The sequence below is a fragment of the Loxodonta africana genome, chromosome 26 (genome assembly GCF_030014295.1).
Source record: "Loxodonta africana isolate mLoxAfr1 chromosome 26, mLoxAfr1.hap2, whole genome shotgun sequence".
In the NCBI taxonomy this organism is placed as follows: domain Eukaryota; kingdom Metazoa; phylum Chordata; class Mammalia; order Proboscidea; family Elephantidae; genus Loxodonta; species Loxodonta africana.
In genome coordinates this window covers 38,541,415-38,566,884 of record NC_087367.1, presented here as the reverse complement: position 1 = coordinate 38,566,884, position 25,470 = coordinate 38,541,415, and the positions used below count along the sequence as shown (strand labels likewise).

General features: G+C 41.4%; 2 protein-coding genes across 7 annotated transcripts in view; one reads left to right on the top strand and one right to left on the bottom strand.

The window, feature by feature from the left end:
- The window catches only part of CEP70 (centrosomal protein 70), a 138,313-nt gene extending 125,803 nt beyond the window's left edge, over positions 1–12,510 (bottom strand). Inside the window, exon 1 of one of the 5 annotated variants that reach the window (XM_003419965.4) lies at positions 12,401–12,510. The gene's annotated coding sequence lies outside the window, so the exon portion shown is untranslated. The other 4 variants (XM_064277250.1, XM_010599486.3, XM_023538803.2 and 1 more) reach the window with 4 other exon arrangements.
- Positions 12,511–20,031: 7,521 nt separating this feature from the next.
- Positions 20,032–25,470, top strand: part of FAIM (Fas apoptotic inhibitory molecule) — a 136,479-nt gene continuing 131,040 nt past the window's right edge. Inside the window, exon 1 of one of the 2 annotated variants that reach the window (XM_064277258.1) lies at positions 20,032–20,232. The gene's annotated coding sequence lies outside the window, so the exon portion shown is untranslated. The remainder of the gene's footprint in view (positions 20,233–25,470) is intronic. The other variant, XM_064277252.1, reaches the window with a different exon arrangement.

The window sequence follows — 25,470 nt, the reverse complement described above, 5'->3', positions numbered from 1 at the left end:
ATGAACACACTCTGCATTTCTCAAGCTGAAAGAACTAAAGAATAAATTCAATCCTCAAATTGCAATATTGAAAGTTTCTATTGGGAAAGTAAGAAACGACTCGGAAAGCATCAAAAGAAGACAGAAGGAATACACACAGTCACTGTACTAAAAAGAAGTGGTCGACATTCAACCATTTCAGAAGGTACCATATAGGCAGGAACCAATGGTACTGAAGGAAAAAGTCCAAGCTGCATGAAAGGCATTGGCAAAAAACAAGACTCCAGGAATGAATGGAATACCAACTGAAAAGTTTCAGCAAATGGATGCAGCACTGGACGTGCTCATTTGTCTATGCCAAGAAATTTGGAAGACCTGTGCTGACGGACTAGAAGAAACCTATATTTATGCCTATTCCCAAGAAAGGTGATCCCATTGGATGCGGAAATTATTGAACAATATCATTAATATCAGACACAAGTAAAATTTTGCTGAAGATCATTCAAAAGCGGTTGCAACAATATATCGACAGGGAACTGCCAGAAATTCAAGCCACATTCATGCGGAACCAGGGATATCATTCTGATGTCAGATGGATCCCAGCTAAAAGCAGAGAATACCAGAAAGATGTTTACCTGTGTTTCATCAACTATGCGAAGGCACTTGACTTTGTAGATCATAACAAATTATGGGTAATAATGCAAAGAATGGGAATTCTAGAACACTTAATTGTGTTCATGAGGAACCTGTATGTAGATCAAGAGGCAGTTGTTTGAACAGAACAAGAGGATACTGTATGGTTTAAAGTTAGGAAAGCTATGTGTCAGGGTTGTATCCTTTCACCATACTTATTCCATCTGTATGCTGAGCAAATAATCCAAGAAGCAGGACTATATGAAGAAGAACAGGCATCAGGATTGGAGAAAGACTCATAAACAACCTGGGTTATGCAGATGACACCACCTTGCTTCCTGAAAGTAAAGAGGACCTGAAGCACTTACTGCTGAAGATCAAAGACCATAGCCTTCAGTATGCATTACACCGCAACTTAAAAAATAAAAAATCCCCACAACTGGACCAATAAAAAACAACATGATAAATGGGTAAAAGAGTGAAGTTGTCAAGGATTTCATTTTCCTTGGATCCACAATCAACACTCATGGAAGCAGCAGTCAAGAAATCAAAAGATGCACTGCATTAGGCAAATTTGCTAAATATGATCTCTTTAAAGTGTTGAAAAGCAATCATCTTGAAGACTAAGGTGTCCCTGATCCAAGCCAGGGCATTTTCTATCGCCCCCAATGCATGTGACAGGGGAAGATGATAAGGAAGGCCAAAGAAGAATTGATGCCTTTGAATTGCGGTGTTGGCGAAGAACACTGAATATACCATACACTGCCAAAAGAAAGAAGAAATCTGTCTTGGAAAGAGTACAACCAGAATGCTCCGTAGAAGAAAGGATATTGAGACTACATCTAACATACTCTGGACAAGTTGTCAGGAGGGATCAGTCCCTGGAGAAGAACATCTTGCTTGGTGAAGTAGAGGGTCTGTAAAAAGAGAAAGACCCTCATATACAGATTGGTAAGGAAGAAGAAAAACTATCTTTATTTGCAGATGACATGATCTTATATACAGAAAACCCTAAAGAATCTTCAAGAAAACTGCTGAAATTAATAGAAGAGTTCAGCAGAGTATCAGGGTACAAGATGAACATACAAAAATCTGTTGGATTCCTCTACACTAACAAAGTGAACTTCGAAGACGAAATCACCAAATCAATACCATTTACAGCAGCCCCCAAGATAAAATACTTAGGAAAAAATATAACCAGAGATATAAAAGACCTATACTAAGAAAACTACAAGACACTACTGCAAAAAACCAAAAGAGACCTACATAAGTAGAGAAACATACCCTGCTCATGGATAGGAAGACTCAACATTGTAAAAATGTCTACTCTACCAAAAGCTATCTATAGATACAATGCAATTCCGATCCAAATTCCAAAGACATATTTTAATGAAGAAAGAAATTATCAAACTCGCATGGAAGGGAAGAGATCCTGTGTAAGTAAGGCATTACTTAAAAAGAAGAATAAAGTGGGAGGCCTCACACTATCTGATTTTAGAACCTGTTATATTGCCACAGTAGACAAAACAGCCTGGTACTGATACAACAAGATACATAAACCAATGGAACAGAATTGAGAATCCAGACATAAATCCATCCACATATGAGCAGGTGATATTTGACAGAGGCCCAAAGTCAGTTAAATGGGGAAAAGACAGTCTCTTTCACAAATGGTGCTGGCATAACTGGATATCCATCTGCAAAAAAATGAAAAAAAGAGTTATACCTCATACTATGCACAAAAATTAACTCAAAATAGATCAAAGACCTAAATATAAAATCTAAAATGATAAAGATCATAGAAGAAAAAATAGGGACAACACTAGAAGCCCTAATACATGGCATAAAAGTATACAAAACATTAGTAACAACACAGAAGAGAAAGTAGATAACTGGAAGCTTCTAAAAATCAAACACCTATGCTCATCCAAAGACTTCACCAAAAGAGTAAAAAGATTACCTACAGACTAGGAAAAAGGTTTTAGCTCTGACATTTGCAATCAGCACCTGATCTCTAAAATCTACACGATACAGCAAAAACTCAACAAAAAGACAAATAACCCAAATAAATAATGGGCAAAGGGTATGAATAGGCACTTCACTAAAGAAGACATTCAGGTAGCTAACAGATACATCAGGAAATGCTCACAATCCTAAGCCATTAACTACTATGAGATTCCATCTCACTCCAACAAGGCTAGCATTAATCCAAAAAACACCAAATAATATATGTTGCTGAGGTTGTGGAGAGACTGGAACACTTATACACTGCTGGTGGGAATGTAAAATGGTATAACCACTTTGGAAATTGATTTGGCACTTCCTTAAAAAGCTAGAAATAGAACTACCATATGATCCAGCAGTTGCACTCTTTGGAATATAACCTAGAGATTTAAAAGCCTGTACACGAACAGATATATGCACACCTATGTTCACTGCAGCACTGTTTACAACAGCAAAAACATGGAAGCAACCAAGGTGCCCATCAATGGATAAATGGACAAATAAATTATGGTATAGATGGAATACTATGCATCGATAAAGAACAATGATGAATCTGTGAAACATTTCATAACATGGAGGAATCTGGAAGGCATTATGCTGAGTTAAATAGGTCAGTTGCAAAAGGACAAATACTGTACAAGACCGCGATTATAAGAACTCGAGAAACAGTTTAAACACAGAAGAAAATATTCTTTGATGGTTACAAGGGTGGGGAGAGAAGTGGGGAGGGAGGGAGGTAGGGAAAAGTGTATTCACTAACTAGATAGTAGACAAGAACTATTTTAGGTGAAGGGATACACAACACACAATATGGAAGATGTCAGCACAAGTGGACTAAACCAAAAGCAAAGAAGTTTCTTAAAAAAACCAAATGCTTAAAAGGCCAGAGTAGCAGGGGCGGGGGTCTGGGGACCATGGTTTTAGGGGACATCTAGATAAACTGGCATAATAAAATCTATTAAGAAAACATTCTGCATCCCACTTCGGAGAGTGGCGTTTGGGGTCTTAAACTAGCAAATGGCCATCTAAGATGTATCAGTTGGTCTCAATCCAGATGGAGCAAAGGTGAATGAAGAACACTAAAGAGGAGGTGGGGCCAAGATCATAGAGTAGTGAGACGCTTCCGGTGATCCCTTTTACAACAAAGGCCCAAAAAACAAGTGAAACGATTATATTTATGAGAAGCTAGGAGCCCTGAACATCAAAGACAAAGCTGGAAAAAGGACTGAGCAGCAGGGGGAAGGAGAGGCAGTTCGGAAGTGGAGAGGAGTGCTGAACCTGAATCGCTGGGAACCCTCAGGCATCATTTCCGGGAGCAACTGCAGTGGGGTGGTGGTAGCATTCAGCCACAGTTTCCTCAGGAAATGGCCAGCCGCACAGCCCACTCACACCTCCAGAACCAGAGAAGAACGCCGCTCTCGGCAAAAGCTAAGAACTTGCGTATACTTTACTATGCTCCCAGCACCGAAGCCGGCTTCAGTGACTCTCAGTTTCCCTGGCCTGAGATCGGCCCTGCTAAGCACTTTAAGCCAATCTCCCAGCATTGGAAAAGGAATAAATTCACAATTGGGGAAAAGTTAATCTGCCAGCTCCACTAACCTGGGGAGCTCAGGACAGAAGCTGCTCCTCTCCAGGCATAAACGGTCCGTGGACCTTGAATACCTTTCCCCCCGCATGGACCTGTGTGGGCCTATTTCAGGGAGAACAGGCCCTTGTTGGCAGACTGCAATTGTTTCAGCTGTGCGGTGGAGAAGTGGGTGTTTCATGTTTGACATCGCTTTGCCTATTAAACAAGGTCCTCACCTACCTACATCAGGGGCCTAAGGACCAGTGCCTCCACTCGGGTAACCCAGCCACCTGTGACAGGGGTCCAAAGATAACTGGTACCTCACAGTCCTTACAACCAAAAGCACTGAGTGCCCATGGTCTGTCTGCAAAACCTGACCACCTGTGGACTCCAGGGAACATGGTTGCGCTTTCTTCACAGACACTCAGGGGACAGCTGTCAGCCCCCTGAATTGTTCAGAGGGTGACCCCCTGCTGCAAGCAGATATCTGTACCTACACCAATCACCCCTGCCCCTCTAGGACTGTACAACAAAGCCCGTACCACACACTTGATGACCAGCTACCTGGACACCTGAGCTGAATCCATACAAGAAAAGTGAATAGAATGCTAGGCTCATATACCTGATAACTGCTCTAGCCATCTGGTAATAGGATGTTAGAGCTTCAAAGGCGAAAATAATCAAGCTAGCTCACTCAAGCAACCTATTTGGGCATATCAAAACAAAATAAAGCAAGAAGCTAGGATACAGTAAGCAAACATAAAATACAATAACTTATAGATGGCTTGGAGACAACAGTCAATATCAAATCACATAAAGAAGTAGAGCTTCAAAAAGTTCTCAAAACAAAGACTCAAGGGGTCTTCTGGGTGAAGGTGCCTTTCCAGAATTACCAGATGCAGAACACAAAAGAGTAATACACAGAACTCTTCAAGATATCAGGAACAAGATCAGGAAGGAGATCAGGCAATACCCAGAACAAGGCAATGAACACAGATAATGCAGTTGAAGAAACTAAAATGGTTATTCAAGAACATAATGAAAAATTTAATAAGCTCTTAAAATCCATATAGAGACAGCAATCAGAACTTCAGAGGATAAACAATAAAATTACAGAATTAGACAACTAAATAGAAAGTAAGAGGAGCAGAATTCTGGAAGTAGAAGGCAGAATTAGTGAGACTGAAGATGCAATACTTGGCTCCAATACATTAAAAGAGAAGTCAGATAAAAGACTTAAAAAAAAAAGGAAGAAACCATAAGAATCACGTGGGGTTCTATCAAGAGAAATAGCCTACGAGTGACTGAAGTACCAGAACAGGGAGGCATAACAGAAAATACAGAGAGAATTATTGAAGATTTGTGGGCAGAAAACTTCCCTGATATCACACACACACAAAAAAAGGTTAGAAGATATCTATCCAAGATGCACACTGAACTCCACATAAGGCAGATCTCAAAAGAAAATCACCAAGACATATCATAATCAAACTTGCCAAAACCAAAGATAGAGAATTTTAGGAGCGGCTAGGGATAAACAAAAAGTCACCTACAAAGGAGAGTCAATAAGAATAAACTCAGACTACTCAGCAGAAACCATGCAGGGAAGTAGGCAATGGGATGACTTATATAAAGCATTGCAGGGAAAAAACTGCCAGCCAAGGATCATATGCCCAGCAAAACAGTCTCTCAAATATGAAGACGAAATTAGGACATTTGCAGATAAATGGAAGTTTAGGGAATTTGTAAAAACCAAACCAAAACTACAAGAAAAACTAAAGGGAGTTCTCTGGTTAGAATATCAATAATATCAGATATCAAACCAACACTAGAACACAGGACAGAGCAACCAGACGTCAACCCAGATAGGGAAATCAGAAAAATAAATCAAGCTTAAAAAAACGCTCAAAACAGGGAAACAGCGATGTCATTATGTAAAAGAAGACAACATTAAAACAATAAAGAGGGACTAAAAAAGGTAGTCATAGATCTTTCATACGCAGAGGAAGACAAGGCGATACACAGAAATAAAGCTTAGGTTTAATTTTAGAAAACAGGTAAAACTAAGGTAACCATAAAGGAGACTAAGAAGCTTATTAATCAAAATAAAATACAAGAAAAAAAAAGAGACTCAGCAGAAACAAAATCAACAACAACAAATAAGAGGGAAAGGTAATATATAAACTATTCAGCACAAAAAATTAAGTGGGAAAAAAACAGTAAACAACGCACAAAAAGAAAACATCAAAATGACAGCATTAAACTCATACCTATCCGTAACTATCCACAGGGTTGCTATGAGTCGGAATTGAATCGACGGCAGTGGATGGTTATCCATAACTATACTGAATGTAAATGAACTAAATGCACCAATAAACAGAGAGTGGCAGAATGGATAAAAAAACATGATCCGTCTATATGTTGCAAGAGACACACCTTAGACTCGGAGACACAAACTAAAACTCAAAGGATGGAAAAAAAATATCAAGCAAACAACAATCAAAAAAGAGCAGGAGTGGCAGTATTAATTTCTGACAAAATAGACTTTAAAGTTAAATCCACCATAAAGGATCAGGAAGGACAGTGTATAATGATTAAACGGACAATATACCACGAGGATATAACTGTATTAAATATTTATGTACCCAATGACAGGTCTGTCAGTTACATAAAACAAACTCTTAACAACATTGAAAAGTGAGATAGACAGCTCCACAAATATAGTAGGAGATTTCAACGCACCACTTTCGGTGAAGGACAGAACATCAAGAAAGAAGCTCAATAAAGACACGGAAGATCTAAAGGCCACAATCAACCAACCTGACCTCATGGGCATATACACAACACTCCACCCAAAAGCAGCCAAGTATACTTTCTTTTCCAACACACACGGAACATTCTCTAGAATAAACCACATATTAGTTCATAAAGTAAGCCTTAGCAGAATCCAAAACATCAAAATATAACAAAGCATCTTCTCCAGCTATAAGGCCATAAAAGTAGAAATCAATAACAGAAAAAGCAGGGAAAAGAAATGAAACACTTGGAAACTGAACAATACCCTGCTCAAAAACAACTGGGTTATAGAAGACATTAAGGATGGAATAAAGAAATTCATAGTTCCCAATGAGAATGAAAACACTAACAGAACCTTTGGCATAGTGAAAGCAGTGCTCAGAGGTCAATTTATATAAAAAAAAAATCCCCACATACAAAAAGAAGGAAGGGCCAAAATCAAAGAATTATCCCTACAACTTGAACAAATAGAAAGAGAGCAATAAAAGAAAACTTCAAGCACCAGAAGAAAGCAAAAAATAAAAATTAGAGTAGAATTAAATGAAATAGAAAACAGGAAAACAATTGAAAAAATTAAGACCAAAAGCTGGTTCTCTGAAAAAAATTAACAAAATTGGTAAACCATTGGCCAAACTGACAAAAGAAAACCAGGAGAGGAAGCAAATAAACCAAACAAGATGAGTTGGGTGATATTACAACAGAACCAACTGAAATTGAAAGAATCATATCAGATTACTTGGAAAAACTGTGCTGTAACAGATTTGAAAACCTAGAAGAAAGGGATGAATTTCTAGAAACACACTACTTACCTAAACTAACACAAACAGAGGTAGAACAACTAGATAAATCCATAACAAAAGAAGAGGTTGAAAAGGTAATTTAAAAGCTTCCAACAACAACAAAAAAAAACCCTGGCCCTGACGGCTTCACTGTAGAGTTCTACCAAACTTTCAGAGAAGAGTTAACACCACTACTACCAAAGCATAGAAAAGGACGGGATACTCCCAAACTCCTTCTAAGAAGCCAGCATATCTCTGATAACAAAACCAGGAAAATACACCACAAAAAAAGAAAATTACAGACCTATATCCATCGTGAACTTATATGCAAAAATCCTCAACAAAATTCTAGCCAATAGAATTCAACAACATAGCAAAAAAATAATTCATCATGACGAAGTAGGATTCATACCCGGTATGCAGGGATGGTATAATATTAGGAAGTATTAATGTAGTCCATCATATAAATAAAACAAAAGACAAGAACCACATGATCTTATCAACTGATGGAGAAAAGGCATTTGAGAAAGTTCAACACACATTCATGATAAAAAAACTCTTAGCAAAATAGGAATAGAAGGAAAATTCCTCAACACAATAATGGGCATTTATACAAAGACAACAGCCAACATCATCCTAAATGGAGAGAGTCTAAAAGCATTCCCCTTGAGATCAGGAAGCAGACAAGGATGCCCTTTATCACCACTCTTATTCAACACTGTGCTGGAGGTACTAACCAGAGAAATTAGGCTAGATAAAGAAATAAACGACATTCAGATTGGTAAGGAAGAAGTAAAACTATCTCTATTTGCAGATGACATGATCTTATACAGAAAACCCTAAAAAATTCTCAAGAAAACTACTGAAACTAATAGAAGAGTTCATCAGAGTATCAGGATAAAGGATAAACATACAAAAATCAGTTGGATTCCTCTACACCAACAAAAAGAACATCGAAGAGGAAATCACCAAATCAATACCATTTACAGTAGCCCCCAAGAAGACGAAATACTTAGGAATAAATCGTACCAGCAACATAAAAGACCTATACAAAGAGCACCACAAGACACTACTGCAAGAAACCAAACGAAACCTACATAAGTGGAAAAACATACCTTGCTCATGGATAGGAAGAATTAACACTGTAAAAATGTCTACCCTACCAAAAGTGATTTATATATACAACGCAAATCTGATCCAAATGCCAATGACATTTTTTAATGAGATGGAGAAACAAATCACCAACATCATATGGAAGGGAAAGAGGCCCCGGATAAGTAAAGCATTACTGAAAAAGAAGAACAAAGTGGGAGGCCTCATTCTACCTGGTTTTAGAACCTATTATACTACCATAGTCTTCAAAACAGCCCGGTACTGGTACAACAAGTAGACAAATGGAACAGAATTGAGAATCCAGACATAAATCCATCCACATATGAGCAGTTGATATTTGACAAAGGCCCAACATCAGTTCAATGGCGAAAAGCAAGTCTCTTTAACAAATGGTGCTGGCATAGCTGGATATCCATCTGCAAAGAGGTGAAACAAGACCCATACCTCACAACATGCACAAAAACTAACTCAAAATGGATCAAAGACCTAAATATAAAATCTAAAACAATAAAGATCATGGAAGAAAAAATAGGGACAACGCTAGGAGCTCTAACATATGGCATAAACAGTATATAAAACATTGCTAAGAATGTACTAACACTACAAGAGGAACTAGATAACTGGGAGTTTCTAAAAATCAAACACCTATGCTCATCGAAGGACTTCGCCAGGGAAAAAGTTCTTAGCTCTGACATTTCCAGTGAGCATCTGGTCTCTAAAATCTACACGATACTGCAAAAACTCAATTACAAAAAGACAAATAACCCAAGTAAAAAATGGGCAAAGGATATGAACAAAGGATATAAAGAAGTCATTCAGGTAGCTAACAGATATACGAGGAAATGCTCATGATCATTAGCCATTACAGAAATGCAAATCAAAACTACAATGAGATTCCTTCTCACTCCAACAAGGCTGGCATTAATCCAAAAAACAAATAATAAATGTTGGAGGGGTTATGGAGAGATGGGAACACTTATACACTGCTAGTGGGAATGTAAAATGGTACAACCACTTTGGAAATCAATTTGACGCTTCCTTAAAAAGGTAGAAATAGAACTACCATATTATCCAGCAATCCCACTCCTTGGAATATATCCTAGAGAAATAACAGCCTGTACATGAACGGATATATGCACACCCATGTTCACTGCAGCACTGTTTACAATAGCAAAAAGATGGAAGCAATCGAGGTGCCCATCAATGGATGAATGGATAAATAAAGTATGGTACATTCACACAATGGAAGACTGCGTATTGATAAAGAACAATGATAAATCAGTGAAACATTTCATAAAATGGAGGAATCTGGAAGGCATTATGCTGAGTGAAATTAGTCAGTTGCAAAAGGACAAAATACTGTACGAGACCACTATTATAAGAACTCAAGAAATAGTTTAAACAGAGAAGAAAATATTCTTTGATGGTTACGAGAGTGGGGAGGGAGGCAGGGAAAGGGGTATTCACTAATTAGACAGTAGACAAGAACTATTTTAGGTGAAGGGAAAGACAACACACAATACAGGCGAGGTTATCACAATTGGACTAAAGGAAAAGTAGTTTCCTGAATAAACTGAACACTTCCAAGACCAGAGTAGCAGGGGTAGGGGTTTGGGTTTCAGGGGACATCTAGGTCAATTGGTATAATAAAATCTACTAAGAAAACATTCTGTATCCCGCTTTGGAGAGTAGACTCTGGGGTCTTAAACGCTTGCAAGAGCCATCTAAGATGCATTAATTGGTCTCAACCCACCTGGAGCAAAGGAGAATGAACACCAAAGACACAAGGTGGTAATTATGACCCAAGAAACAGAAAGGCCTACATAAATCAGAGACTACATCAGCCTGAGACCAGAAGAACTAGATGGTGTCCAGCTATAACCAATGACTGCCCTGACAGGGAACACAACAGAGAACCCCTGAGGGAGCAGGAGAGTAGTGGGATGCAGACCTGAAATTCTGTAAAAAGACCATACTTAATGGTCTGACTGAGAGTGGAAGGACCCCAGAAGTCACAGTCCACAGACCTGTTAGCTGAAGAGAGGAACCATTACCCAGGCCAGCTCTTCAGACAGGGATTGGACTGGACTATGGGAGAGAAAATGGTATTGGTGAGGAGTGAGCTTCTTCGATTAAGTATACACATGAGACTATGTGGGCAGCTCCTGTCTGGAGGAAAGATGAGAGGGCAGAGGGGGTCAGAAGCTGGGCGAATGGACACAATAATAGAGAGTGGAGAGGAGTGTGCTGTCTCATTAATGGGATAGCACCTAGGAGTATAAAAAAAAAAAAAAAAGGTCTATATAAATTTTTGTATGAGAGACTGACTTGATTAATAAACTTTCACTTAAAACACAATTTAAAAAAAAGAGGAAGACCCTCAATGAGATGAACTGACAGAGTTGCTGCAGTAAGAGGCTTAATGGTTGTGAGGATGGCAGTGTTTCATTCTGTTGTACGTAGGGTCGCTATGAGTTAGAATTGACTCGATGGCTTCTAACAACGATGACAACAATAAATGGAACACATAAAGCTTCCAAACTCTCTATTCTCTATTAGATATAAAAATGTGTCCCCAAAATATGCCAACTTGCTGTTCAATGTTCTTAAGAAAGACCTGAAACTACCACAAATAAGGAAATAGAGTTAGGATTGGATCATCTCAGCCAAATCTTTCTGCCCCAAGAAAAGATTACAAAAAGGGTTAAAACAGCTTTGACCCCTTTGAAACAGAAACTGCCAGCAAAAACCTATGTCAGCTACCTGTCTCCAAAAGGTGGGGCGAGGGAGGCCCCGGTCTATTCGGCAATATCAAAAGAAAAAACAAAACCGAGAAAACCTATGCAGAGGATTATATGTTGTAAAGGTAGTGCCTGCACTGTATTTAATATTATGGTTAAAAAATTAAGTGGCACTAGAAACCCTTTCCTACTGGTCTCTACGTTCTAGCCTTCTGATATTTCGGCCTCATTGATTTTCTTAATCAAATTAGATCTGGTACAAAGTGAGAGGCCCCCCCTGAATCTGGAATGAGCCTAATAAACCAGAGAAAGGGATACGCACCTTCCCCATCCACGTACCCCCTTTTTGGTAGCAGCCTCCAGTAGCCAAGTAACCTTCTCAGTCACCTCTGACACTGGAAACTGGGGCGGGCGAGCCCGGATGGAGCAGTTAACTACAGCTTATCCAGGATCTAGACGGTGCCAGGTATCGTTCTAACTTTTACACTTACTGCCTCATTTAACTCTCACAACCACCATGTAAGACAAGAATTACCAGCTTCATCATACAAATGAAGAAACTGAGACGCCGAGCCGTTAAGTGAGAAATCAAAGACCAAAGGGCGGCGGAGCCGGTACTCGAACCAGGTTTGTGCGACCCTTCTCTCGGGATTAATTAGTGCGCCCTCGTCCCGGGAGCTCCTCAAGAGGCCCGGTCTGGATACTCCCAGGGTTAAATGAGGCCAATTCTGAAGGTGCTTCACGAAGGGGTCCTCCCGGCGCCGCGGCGAACCCCAGACGCCACTCACCTTCCTCAGCCACCACCTCCCGGCAGCAGCCCGCCCAGCCCCAGCCGGCTCGATCGACTCCGGCCCCGCCTCCGCGACCGTTACCACCGCCCCGGGAGGCCGGCCAATCGAGCCCGAGGGCGAGGAGGCGGCGGCCCGGGCCGGGTCCTCGAGCGCTGCGAGCGATTCTCTCGGGACTCTCAAGAGGCTGGGCCCGCACTGCGTCCTCTGGTTGGCTTCGCTGCTGGGGGCGGGGTTTACCACAATCGCACCGTCTGCGGGCAGGGCTTGTCAAATGCGCTTGCGCACTTCCTACACACTCTGATCGCAGGCAGTCTGTCAGGTACACGGCTCCTCATTTACCCCGATAACATCAAAAATACTCCTTTTGAAAGCGTCGGTGAAGTGCGGCTCTTGCTAGGAGGACCAGTCAGCCTGTTCTCTATGTTCCTGACCTGGCTAAGCGCTGCTGTGCCTGGCATTTGGAGGCCGCCAGTAAATATTTGTTGAATGAAATTTCACTATTCCAGTCAACATTTTCCAAATCCCCACGACGTGTCAGGGCCTACATCAAAAAAAAAAAAAAAAAATCAGGCTCCCGAAAATGCTGAAATGACTGACTGGAGACGCCCAAAGTCTGGTTAGGGCGATAGGCACCCACTAGGAAAACGTACAATTTGATAGGCGTGGTCCGAGAAGGGTGTGCTTACGCGTAGAAAGGAAAGAGGAAGGGGGTTACCTAAGGAGGTCACAGAAGTGTTCCTCGACCAGTGGGGCTCAGCGCTGGCTGCACATTACAATCACCTGTGGAGCTTTGAGAACTCATGATGTCCAGGCCCCCGGACCAATTAAATCAAAATCGCCGAGGGTGGGTCCAAGGCGACAATAGTTTGTAAAGTTCCCCGGGTCATTCTAACGTGCAGCCATAATGGAAAACCGAAAACCTAAAAGGAAGCTTAAGAAGAGTAATTCTGAACGGTGAATAAGAGGTCTCCGACAGTACAGAGAGGAAAAGCATTTAGAGAAAACTTCTTGTGTAAATTAAGTAAAGCTCCAAAGCACTTTAATATAATGCGTAGCTCGTAAGTGCTCAGGAAGATTTTTTTTTTTTTTTAATAAGCTTGGGCCCCTTCAGCACAACTCACATCCCCCCTCCTAAAAACCACAAACCTAACTCCCCCAAAGCACTGACAAATATTATGAAATTTATTGAGGGCTTCCTAAGGAAGCCGGGAAGTGTGAGGCATCTTCAGAGAGGCAGGCTTTGTGAGGCATACGAAGGATCTGGAATTTTATCCAAGAGGTGATAGGGAATCATTGACAGGTTTTAAAAAGAGAGTATTCAATGAAAATATTTTTGTTTTGGCATATGTAAGCCTAGTTTTCTCGCACCCTGATAGATGGGGAAAAACTGCTCCATGAGAACACAAATATGAGCCCTTGTGGTACAATGGTTAAGAGCTCAGGTGCTAACCAAAAGGTCTGCAATTCAAATCCACCAGCTGCTCCTTGGAAACTCTATGGGGCGTTCTACTCTGTCCTATACAGTCGCTATGAGTCAGAATTTACTTGACAACAATGGTATTTTTTTCCCACAAAAGAAAATCAGCTCAATTCTCTATTTCTCAGATTAATAAATTCAGAATGTACTAGAGTTCCCGCCCACCATTTTCAAAAATTCATACAGGGTTAAGTGGTTAAAAAAAAATTCCCAAGGAACAATTCAACTTCCATGCACCTGAAGGGAAGATCCTGAATTTCGTCTGTCCACTGTCATTGCACCTCTCAGCCACGTAGTGTCGCTGTTGGCAACCCATCTTTTCCAATTGATCAAATAATAAGTCTGTGTGTGGGTGCCGGTCCCGGGGGCACTGGTGAACAGGAATCTCCCAGGAAGGGTATCAATCACGCCTGTCTTTCTGAAGGGGGTCCCAGGATTATAGCTCTTAGGGTTTCAGTGTTTTCAGGCCCACACTCATCCTTTCAGGCAGTCCAGGCCACTGTGAGTTTTATCTCTGGGTCTGTCTGTCCCATGCAAACATGTCCCCATCACCTGCCTTTTACGTTCTTGGGTATTCACACTAGCAATGGGTGGTAGATTTTCATTTTCAAATCTCGAAACACAAAGGGTCTCGTGCTTGCCTTTTCCAGGACAACAGGGTGACTTATCCACTCTTCTGAGTGCAGCTGCCCTAATTATGGCCAGGAGCCAAACATCCTTGAGTCATTTAGGATAATTTTACTGCAAGTAAAAAAAAAAAAAAAGGATTCAAACTCCCTTCTTAAACAATAAGAAAACTGATTATCACATATACTAGAAAGTCCAGAGGCAGGGTAGACCTTGGGGTTAGTTAATTCAGTGGTTCAACAAATTATCAAGGATCCAATCACTATTAGTCTCTCTGCTCTGCTGTAGACATGGTAGGCTTCAAATTCACACTAAAGTGATTGTCCATTTTGTGTATCAGGAGCAATCAGGACCACATACTTTGTTTTCCATCTAAAATCTTTCTTTGTGCTTTATTGAGCCAATTAGGTCACACACACACACACACACACACACACACACACACACACACATACACCCTGCCTCACAATCAATAGCTGCTTGGGAAATACGCAGAACACTTTGGTTCCAGAAGGGACAGGGACCATTGGCAGTGTGGCTGGGGCTCCTTGAGTCACAGGTGCTACAATGTGGAACACAGCTACTTGAATAGAACCAGAGTCCTGTAAGGAAGAAGAGGAAAATGTGTTCTAGATGAATAAACAACAGTATCCTTTACAACCCTCAAAGCACAATGTTACTATTTCCTGACAGTAGAGCCTTCCGCCCATCTGTTCCCAGACTTTGTGTGTGGTGAGTGGAGGGAAAGAGGCTCCATAGCACCACCTACCAGCAAGGTCTTCCTAGCACTCTGCTAAAAAAAATTTGTTGGCCCCTTACAACAACCTTAATATAACTGTTATATCTTTATTTTACCTATGAGCAAATTAGGAAATCAGAGCTGAGGGAAATGACTTGCCAAGCTCACACAGCCAGTATATGGCAGAGCCAGGATCTGAACTCAAGCACTTCTTCTCCAAAGCCCATGTTATTAACCGCTTAACCACACCACCTCCTGCAACAGGCATCTGCTCTACCACCGGATTGGTGTTTGCACTTATTACACTTTGCAGTTATTTCATCTGTTTGCTTCATTAGTTATCTATTCTGGAATAAAAAATTACCTTAAAACATAGGAGCTTAAAACAAACATTTATTACCTCAAAGTTTCTATGAGTCAGGAATCTCTGAGTGGCTTAGCTGATGGTTTTGGACAGGGTCTTTTCATGAGGTTATAGTCAATCTGTTGGCTGGGAGTATAGATGTCTCAAGGCTCAACTGGGGCTCTGGAATCACTTCTGAACTCATTTGTGGTTGTTGGCAGGCCTCAGTTCCTTGTCAAGTGGGCCTCTCCACAGGACATAGCAGCTTCCCACATAGCGATTGATCAGCGCCCTACTCAGAGAGTGTTTCAAAAGAGAGTGTAAGAGCACCTAAGACAGAAGCTGCAGTCTTTTTGAATAACCCAGTTTCGGGAGTGACACATCTTGATGCCTGTCATATGCTATTAGTCGCACAGACCAGGCCTGGTAAGATGTGAGGGAGATGTGAATACCAGGAACTAAGGATCATTGAGGGTTATCTTGGAGGCTGACTACCACAGTCTGCTCATTTTTTGTGACTGCCTCCTCTACTGGAATGTAAATTCCATAAGTGGGAAGGAATCATTGGTGCTGTTCATTATTGCATTCCCTGGCACAGTGCTTGCCATATAATAGACTGTCAATAAATATTGGATGAATGTAATGATGATGGTGATATAAATTCCAAAGGATGAACTTGCTATAATCCTGTACTCTCAGACAAGTTCCCAGTTGCCATTCATTGTACCATTCAAATAAATTTTTAAAACAGAACTATATTATTCCCATTAGCATTTACTCACGTATAAAATTACAGAAAGTGGACTTGAAAAGAAATACATCAAACTCATGGGGGAGGGGTGGCCTCTGGGGATGAGAAAAGAGGAATGAGACTGGGTTGAGAGTCAGATAGGGCTTCATCTGCTGTATTAGTTTTTATTATAATTATCCTTCCATTAAATTTTTTTCAATCAATAATTATGGCCAATTCTGGGTGGCAATGAGTATTATTTTTAGCACTTTTTTGTATTTTTTAAATTTCTCAAACAAGGAAAATTTAAGAAAAAAAAATTCTTGTTTCAACTGGAACATATGCCTGTACTGCCCTCTTTTTGCTCTTTGCAAAAAGACTCCAAATCCCACTTTCTAGGTAACTCAAACCAAAACCTTCTTATTCCCCTGAAATTGGCCAAGCTTTTCCAGTTGGAAGTTCTACATAGTTGCCTTGATTTGCTGTTTTTTCATGGTCTGTGTTTGTATACATGGGGAGAGATGCAGCAGCAGCCTGGCTAGCAGCAGCAGACTGTGGTCACTGGCAAAGGCTCTGACACACTGCCCTCTGAGGCTGGCCCAGCAGCCAGAATACTTCACCCTGGGCTTGTTTCTAAAGCACTGATGCTGCCTCCTTTAACAATAATCATGTGGGGCTAGTGCTGGAAGGGCACGTGGAAAATTTTAAGTCTGTAGCTATCAGATGTTTGTAACATTTCCCTTTTATTTTGGTCTCTGATCATGCTGTTTAAAAAATGAGTTCAGAAAAATCAATCCATCAACAATTCTCTTTTCAAAAGGAGGTCCTGTGATAACAGACTATCATGAATAAGAGTGTTTTTGGCTTTTCTCTTAAAATAAGTCTCTAGTGTCTATGGGCAAGCTGGTTGTGGGGCAATGTAGGAGGTTAGAGCAGCATCTATGCACTTCCTGGAAAACTAATATTGGGAAAAGTCAAAAGCAGGATTGGCCTAAATGAGTAAACTTTATACTTGAGTTCAGTAATCTCACAATGGCTTTATTGAGACTTTTTTTCTTTCTATAACAGTCCTGTCAAGTAATCAGTGACTACTCCTACCTCAGGTGTCCTGGGCCAAAGGAATAAACCAAAAACCTGTTGCCATCAAGTTGATTCCAACTCATAGCGACCCTATAGGACAGAACAGAACTGCCCCATAGGGTTTCTAAGCCTGTAATTTTTACAGAAGCAGATTGTCACATCTTTCTCCTGCAGAGCTGCTGGTGGATTCACACTGACAACTTTTCAATTAGCAACTGAGTACTTTACCACTGTCCAGGGCTCCTTGCCCAGGGAATAAGATGTAGGTGGAAAATTCAACTCAAACTGGAATATTCCCCCAGTTCCAGGTATCCTAGAAGCTATACCCAAAGAAGAAACAGTGGCACATGACAAGCCAGCTGAGGAATCACAGGTTGCCTTGCCTATTTTGAATGCAGACATCGATGCACCTTGCTGGTGAGCAGAACCTGGCTGTACTCTGGTGTCCCTGGGCAAAGAACTCCTCCAGGCTTCTTGGGCTAGGCCTAGATTTTTCTTCAAGCACAGTACTTTCCTAATGACAGGCCCTGTTAACATGAACCTTTCAAATTCCACAGGCCTGGGCCTACAACTTCTAAAGGGCTTTGGGTCTGCCTACAAAATGGGGGTAAATATAATCTCTGGGCTGTTAGGAGAACTAAAGACAGCGATATCTAAGGCACTTGTCAATAAATTATAACCTATTGGTCTTGTAAGTGATATCCAGATCCTCAGGTTTTCTAAGAAAATGTGATGTTTAATTAAACAGTACCTTTGGGTTTTTCCTTGACCAGGGTTTCCTTGTCCTAGCCCAACAACTCAGGATTGTTTCTCAGAAAAGGAAATTAGGGAGGCATCTTAAACCAGCCTTGTCCCATCTCTTGGAAATTTTCACTCTGGAGCCTTTTACCTTTCTCCCAATCCATTCTTTCAACTGGGAAATACAAATATGAAAAGTCCTTGTTCTCAGGGAACTTTCAATACGGACAGCAAATAAGGAATCGACAGAATAAGCAGAATCCCTGTAACATAATTTGCTTAAGAATTCAGTCATTATTCAGTCATTATTACATTATATACCTGGAATTGGGGGAATATTCCAGTTTGAGTTGAATTTTCCACCTACTTCTTATTCCCTGGGCAAGGAGCCCTGGACAGTGGTAACCTAGACAATAGGTTGATCCCTAATGTCTCTCAACTCTCCGTTCACCCTGCCAACTCCAAAGATGAAACAATCCTCTCCATTAACACCAAGCTGCAAGAAGAAATTACACAATGGGGCCAAGCACAGTATGCTTGTAATCTGCTGGGCTCTCACAACCTTTCCAGAATCCCTTCACATGTCTCTGGTCTATTGCTGGGCCCACTGTCCACAGGGACCACTCACTAATCTCCTCAGATGGCCTGTCAACAACCTTCCTCACTCTCTGCAGGCGACAATGTCTCCTCCTGAAACATTACCCAGGACTGCTTTTCATGCACTTATTCAACAAGTATTTATCAGAGTCTACTTTGAGGTGCTGTGGTGGTGCAGTGGTTAAGAACTTGGCTGCTAACCAAAAGGTTGGCAGTTTGAAACCACCAGCCCCTCTTTGGAAACCCTATGCGGCAGCTGTACTCTGTATTACAGGGTTGCTATGAGATAGAATCAACTCAAGAGCAACAGGTTTGGTTTTTTTTTGGACTGAGTCTGGAGTCCCTGGGTGGGGCAAACCATAAAACTGCTGGGCTACTAACTGAAAGGCTGGAGGTCTGGGTCTACCCAGAGATGCCTTGAAAGAAAAACCAGGCAATCTACTTTCAAAAAATCAACCACTGAAAACCCTATGGAGCACAAATCTACCCTGACACACATGGGGTTGCCTGAGTCAGCGTTGACCCCAGGGCACTGGTTTGGTGGGGTTTTTTTCCCCCTATGACTCTGCACTGTGCAGATGTGGGCAGCATAAGAGCGGGAATCAAACAGCCATAGTTCCTAGTGTCCTGGACCTCAGTCTAGGAATAAGTCATACGTTAAGCAAACATTACACAAACCATTACATACCTTGAAAACGAGCGGGAAGAATTACAGGTGCTTCAAGTCTTAAAAACTAGAATAGTTTTCTTTAAAAAATTCTATCTGAAGAGTAATCTCAACACAAAATGGAAGTTAACTAAAAGAAGCAGTGTGGAGGAGTATCCCAGGCAGGGGAGGGAGCATTTGCAGAGGCCCTGGGTGAGAAGGAGTTGGAAGCATTTGCCTTTCTAAATGAATCCAAGTAGGCAGGGCCTAGATCATCTATGAGGCCTCCTGCCTACCTTCTGGAGTTTTAGTCTTGAAACTAAAGAAGCAAACCAGAGTCCATAAGGATTTCAAGGAGAGAATGCCAGGATCAGTTCTACCTACCCTAAGACTTCAGAGCAGGCACTGGATCAGATTTTGCCCACCAGATTGTCCCTAGCGTCCAGCCCAGAGCCTGGCACACGGCTGGCTCTCACTAGCATTTGTTAGTTGCATGAGGGGATGCAGTGCAGGACTAGGTAACGTTTCGCGTGCGGATTGAGGACGGTCTGTGCAGAGAACGTGAAATCTCCCGCTGAGGCGGCGGGCGGGGGTTGGATCGGTCGTGCGGTGAGAAGGTGGTGGCCTGCGCCGAGCGCCCCGGGAGACCTGCGCCGAGCACCCCGGGAGACCTGATGCGCGACAAACAGCCGCGCGTTTGGGACTTGCGCCTGCCCAGCTTTCCGTGTCCGTGCCGGCTGCGTCCGGTTCTCGGCGAACGGAGCAAGTCCACGCCGCTCGAGTGGCCGTGTCGGAACCAACCCAGTGCCTAGCGCGGAGCCCCCAAGGGCCTCCGGCATCCACCGCGCACAGGTGAGACCCGCGGCCTGGGCGGGACCGCGGAGGCCCTGGCCCACCCTCCACAGCCCGGGCGCCCCCGCCCGGGACCCTGGAAGCCCCTGTGGGCAGCCCCAGGCGTCCCCGCAACCCGCTGAGCCACGGCAGCGTGGGCGGTGGCAGCCATCTCCTGGCGGCTGAGGCGGCGGGCAATGTCTGTGCGGACCTTGGGACCCTGCGGGGTGAGGCGCGGGCCGCGCGGGGTGTGTTCTGGACGTTTCCCGTCGGCCCGGCGAAGGCCCTGGGCGGCCCTCGGCTTCAGGCTTCCGGCTGGCAGAGGGCGGGTGTGTGGCGTCGGTACCCAGCCAGGCCCGGCGCCTCGGGCTTTTTACTCAGACTGTAGAAATAGTATTTGTTGCCGTCAAAAAAATATAATAGAAAAGCACAAAGAAGAAAGCAAATCAACCGAATCACTGCTCCCCCGAACAACTCCTGTTAACATTTAGGTTTATTTCCTTTCAGTCCATTTTACCCTGTAAGCATGAAAAAAAAAAAAGGCATGAGCAGGGTTTATTTTGCAGAACCTGGATCTTGAAGTGCTGTAACTTGGCTTCCTTCGCTTAACGATACATCATGCGTATGTACCCACGGCTATAAATGTTTTTCTACGTTCTTTTTATTCGCTGCACAAGGCTATGCGTTCATGTGTGCCAAGTTCACCACCACATCCGTCCCTGGCGCCTGGCATGGGCTGGACATGCGGTTTGTTGAGTGGCTGGACTGTAATTTACGTAATAGATTTCCTGATGGTGAACATACAGATGGTTTTCAGTTTTTAGCTATTAGAAAAAGCAGTTCGTTGGGTATCGTTCTGTCTGCATTTTTGAGCATGATTATTTGTGTGGAATGAATCCATGAGTCTTATGGCCATACCTCAAGAAAGTTATTCGTGTATCCATGCCTCTAGTAGCATTTGGGAGTATCTGGTGCAGAGAGCTACTTGACCGACTTTGCTAGAGGACTCAGTGCTTTGCTAAAGGCCAGGCACAGGATGTGAGCAGCACCTGTTTGTTGAATGGGTGACTTGCCTTATGACTGGCCTTAGCTGGAGCTTTTGCTGAAAAGGCAACTCTGAGTATCTCAGTAATTACTCCTTCTCCTCCTGCTTTAAACAACACTGACTTAGGTTTAGTTTGAACCAATCACTGCAGTCCCCAGTACAATTAACCCCAAGTCAAGGTAGAATTCAGGCTGGGGTAGTTAAATAAACAGTGTTAGGTTGCTAAGGAAGGAATTTTAAAAGATTGTGCTGATGGGTAAATCACTAGATACTAAAAAAAAAGACTTTCTCTGAAGACATGTAAAAAGTTTCAGGTGATATCTTCCCCATCAGTGAAAATAATGAAATTTGTTTTTTCTCCCTCTTCATTTACATTTTAAAATCTCTGTGCTAAAATAGAGGGATTTTTTTTGTATTTATCATTTCCAGTTTTGTCACATAATCCTGAAAATTAAATGTATATATGCCAGTTATATAAGATAGCGACCTTATAGGACAGGGTAGAACTGCCACATAGAGTTTCCAAGGAACGAATGCCTGGCAGGTCCCAGCTGCTGACGGTTTGGTCAGCAGCGGTAGCTTTTAAAAAAAAAAAAAACCGAACCCAGTGCCATCGAGTCAATTCCGACTCATAGTGACCCTACAGGACAGAGTAAAGCTGCCCCATAGAGTTTCCAAGGAGCGCCTGGTGGATTTAAACTGCCAACGCTTTGGTTAGCAGCCGTAGCACTTAACCACTATGCCACCAGGGTTTCCAAAGCAGGCATAGCTGCTGAAAATCATACAGAACCATAGAGAATTTTTTAAGCATGTAGTTGGCTTTGGAGTGCTTTCAGGTCATTTAGTAGGCATTTAGTAACTATTTGTGAATAAATGGATTATGTTTTGCTCAGGATCATATTTTACAGACCATCCAGAGAATCCCTAGTTATGGAGGAAGTAAGCTGTCTTTTTTCTGAGGATACTCTTAAACGAAAAATCAGTAGATGGCCTAAAGTATTTTAAAGCTTGTGTAAGTAAATATCAATTTCTGTGCTTTAGTCTCTGCTGAGATTTTAGAATAATTCTTCATATTCATATTTAATTTTACTTTGTTTCAGACCATTAGCCCAAATCTCAGTGTTTTTTTTTTAAGTTCGCTAGAAGATTCACCAGTGGGCATATTTTATGTGTATTGATAAAAGGTCAAAACACAGATGTCAGTCTGTTAATCACTTGCATTTATGGCTATTAAGAGTGTGTTCTGCATGTTCTCCCCTGATTCTGAGCCAGGAGAGCAATTCCAATTAATTTTTAAAAAATTATTTGAAAAATACATGTAACAAAACACTTGTCACTTTAACTAGTTTAAGCATATAATTCGGTGACATTAATTTTGTTCACCATGTTGTACAGTCATCACCACTATCCATTTCTAAATGTTTTTCACCACCCTCCACAGGAACCGAGTACCCCTTAAGCCATAACTCCACACTTACCCTCCTCACAACCCCTCCTTACCAATAATGAACTTTTGTGTTTGTCTACTCTAGATATTTCATACAAGTGGAATCAGACAGATTTGTCCTTTTGTGTCTGACTTATTTCACTCAGCAGAAGTTTTTAAGGTTCATCCATGTTGTATCATCTACTTCATTTCTGTATATATTCCATTGTATGGCTATATCACATTTTGTTTCTTCATCTATTGATGGACACTTCGGTTGTTTCCACCTTTTGGTTATTATGAACACTGGTATACGAGCATCTGTTTCTTTTCCCCCTTACGATTTTTTTGGGTGTATACTTAGGAATGGAGTTGCTGGGTCATATGGTAATTCTGTATTTTACTTTTTTGAGTAACCGCCAAACTTTTCCACAGCAGCTATACCATTTTATATTCCCACTAACGATGAATGAGCATTCAGTTTCTCCACATCCTCACCAATGCTTGTTATTGTCGTTTTTCTGATAATAGCCATCCTAGTGCCTGTGAAGTGGTATCCCGTTGTGGTTTTGATGAGATTTCCTTAATGACTGATGATGTTGAGCATCTTTTCACATGCTTATTGGCCATTTGAATATATTCTTTGGGGAAATGTCTGTTTAAGTACTTTGCCCATTCTTTAATTGGGTTGTTTGTTCTCTTATTGTTGAGTTGTAGAGTTCTTTATATATTCTGGATATTAAAACCTCATCAGCTACATGGTTACCAAATATTTTCTACCATTCTCTAAGTTGTCTCTACATGTTCTTAATAAAATCCTTTGATGCCCAAAAGTTTTTAATTTTGATAAAGCTCAATTTATTTTGTCTTTGTTGCTCATGCTTTCATTGTCGTATCTAAGAATTCCCAATTAATTTTTCAAGTGCTGAGATTTTTAGAGGGCATAAAAGTAACAGAAATCACAAAACAGTGAAACTTGTGGGATAAGAGAGAAGCCCAAAACAGAAGGCAGAGTTAATTTGGGGCATTTTTTTGCTAAACATTAAACATTATTTGTTATATTTGTTAATGAGAAACACACTATATGGTGGGATCATGTGAAAAATTTTCTTTACTCCAGATGCATTATTGGAGCCCTCTACAGCCTTGTTAGGGAAGTGGATAGTAGGAGCCTACAGTTGGCTGTCGGGGTGGGAGATTAGCATTTGGAGGTGTGTCTCTTTACTCTTATTTCCCCATAAAGACATAAAGAGGAAGAGAAACTAGACTAGGTGATCTCATAGGGCTCCCCCCGCCATGATGAAAATTGTGCGACTCTTTAATATTTGGTTTGTGGTTGTTATAAGATATTGCTCACTTTGATCCTTACATAAAAAGTGCTTTTATCGGCCAATGTCTACCTTTGAAAATTTATAAAATTTGAAAAAAACTTGAAGCATTCCAGCCTTTTATAAGCCAGATATGCCATTAAGTTTTCCAGGAATAATTATTAAAATTTTTTAGTCTTTGACTTAGAGTAATACATAACCTGGACAAGAAAAATTAAAATACTACGAACTTTATATTAAAGCAACTTTTTGTCTTATTTAATTGGGCCTATAGAAAAACAAATAAGCAAAGAGGGTAATATAATTTTTTTTTGTAATTTGCTACATTTGAATTTTATTTTTTCCTTTTTTTATTGTACTTTAGATGAAGATTTACAGAACAAACTAATTTCACATCAAACAGTTAGTACACACATTGTTCTATGACATTGGTTAACAACTTCACAAAATGTCAGCACTCTCCCTTCTCAACCCTGTGTTCCCTATTACCAGTTTTCCTGTTCGCTTCTGCCCTCTAGTCCCTGCCCCAGAGGCTGGTGCACTACTTTAGTCTTGTTTTGTTCCATGGGCCTGCCTGTCCAGTTTTTGGCTGAAAGGTGAACCTCAGAAGTGACCTCGTTAATGAGCTGAAAGGGTGTCCAGGGGCCATACTCTCAGGGTTTCTCCAGTCTATGTAAGGCCAGCAAGTCTATATTTTGTTCTATGTTTTTCTCCAGCTCTGCCTGGGTCCCTCTATTGTGATCCCTTTAGAGCAGTCACTGGTGGTAGCCGGGCACCATCTAGTTGTTCTGGACTCAGTCTGGTGGAGGCCGTGGTAGGTGTGGTCCATTAGTCCTTTGGACTAATTTTTCCTTATTGTCTTCAGTTTTCTTTATTCTTCCTTGCTCCAGAAGGGGTGAGACCCCAGACACTACTCACCAAAGTAGAAGGTAGAACATATTTTTTATAAACTACGTTATGCCAGTTGAGCTAGATATTCCCTGAGATCATAGTCCCCACAGCCCTTAGCCCAGCAATTCAGTCCCTCAGGGAGTTTGGATATGTCCATGGAGCTACTGTGATTTTGCCTTGTACAGGTTGTGCTGGCTTCCCCAGTATTGTGTACTGTCTTGCCCTTCACCAAAGTTTCCACTTATCTATTATCTATTAAGTGTTTTTTCATCCCCACCCCTACCCTCCCTCATAACCATGAAAGATTGTTTTTGTATGTTAAAACTTTTCATGAATATTTACAGTAGTGGTTTCATACAATAATTGTCCTTTTGTGACTGACTTAATTCACTCAGCATAAGGTCCTCCAGATTCACCCATGTTAAGAGATGCTTCACAAATTCATTGTTGTTCTTTATCACTGCATAATACTCCATTGTGTGTATGTACCACAGTTTGTTTATCCACTCATCTGTTGATGGGCATCTAGGTTGTTTCCGTCTTTTTGCTATTGTGAACAATGCCGCAGT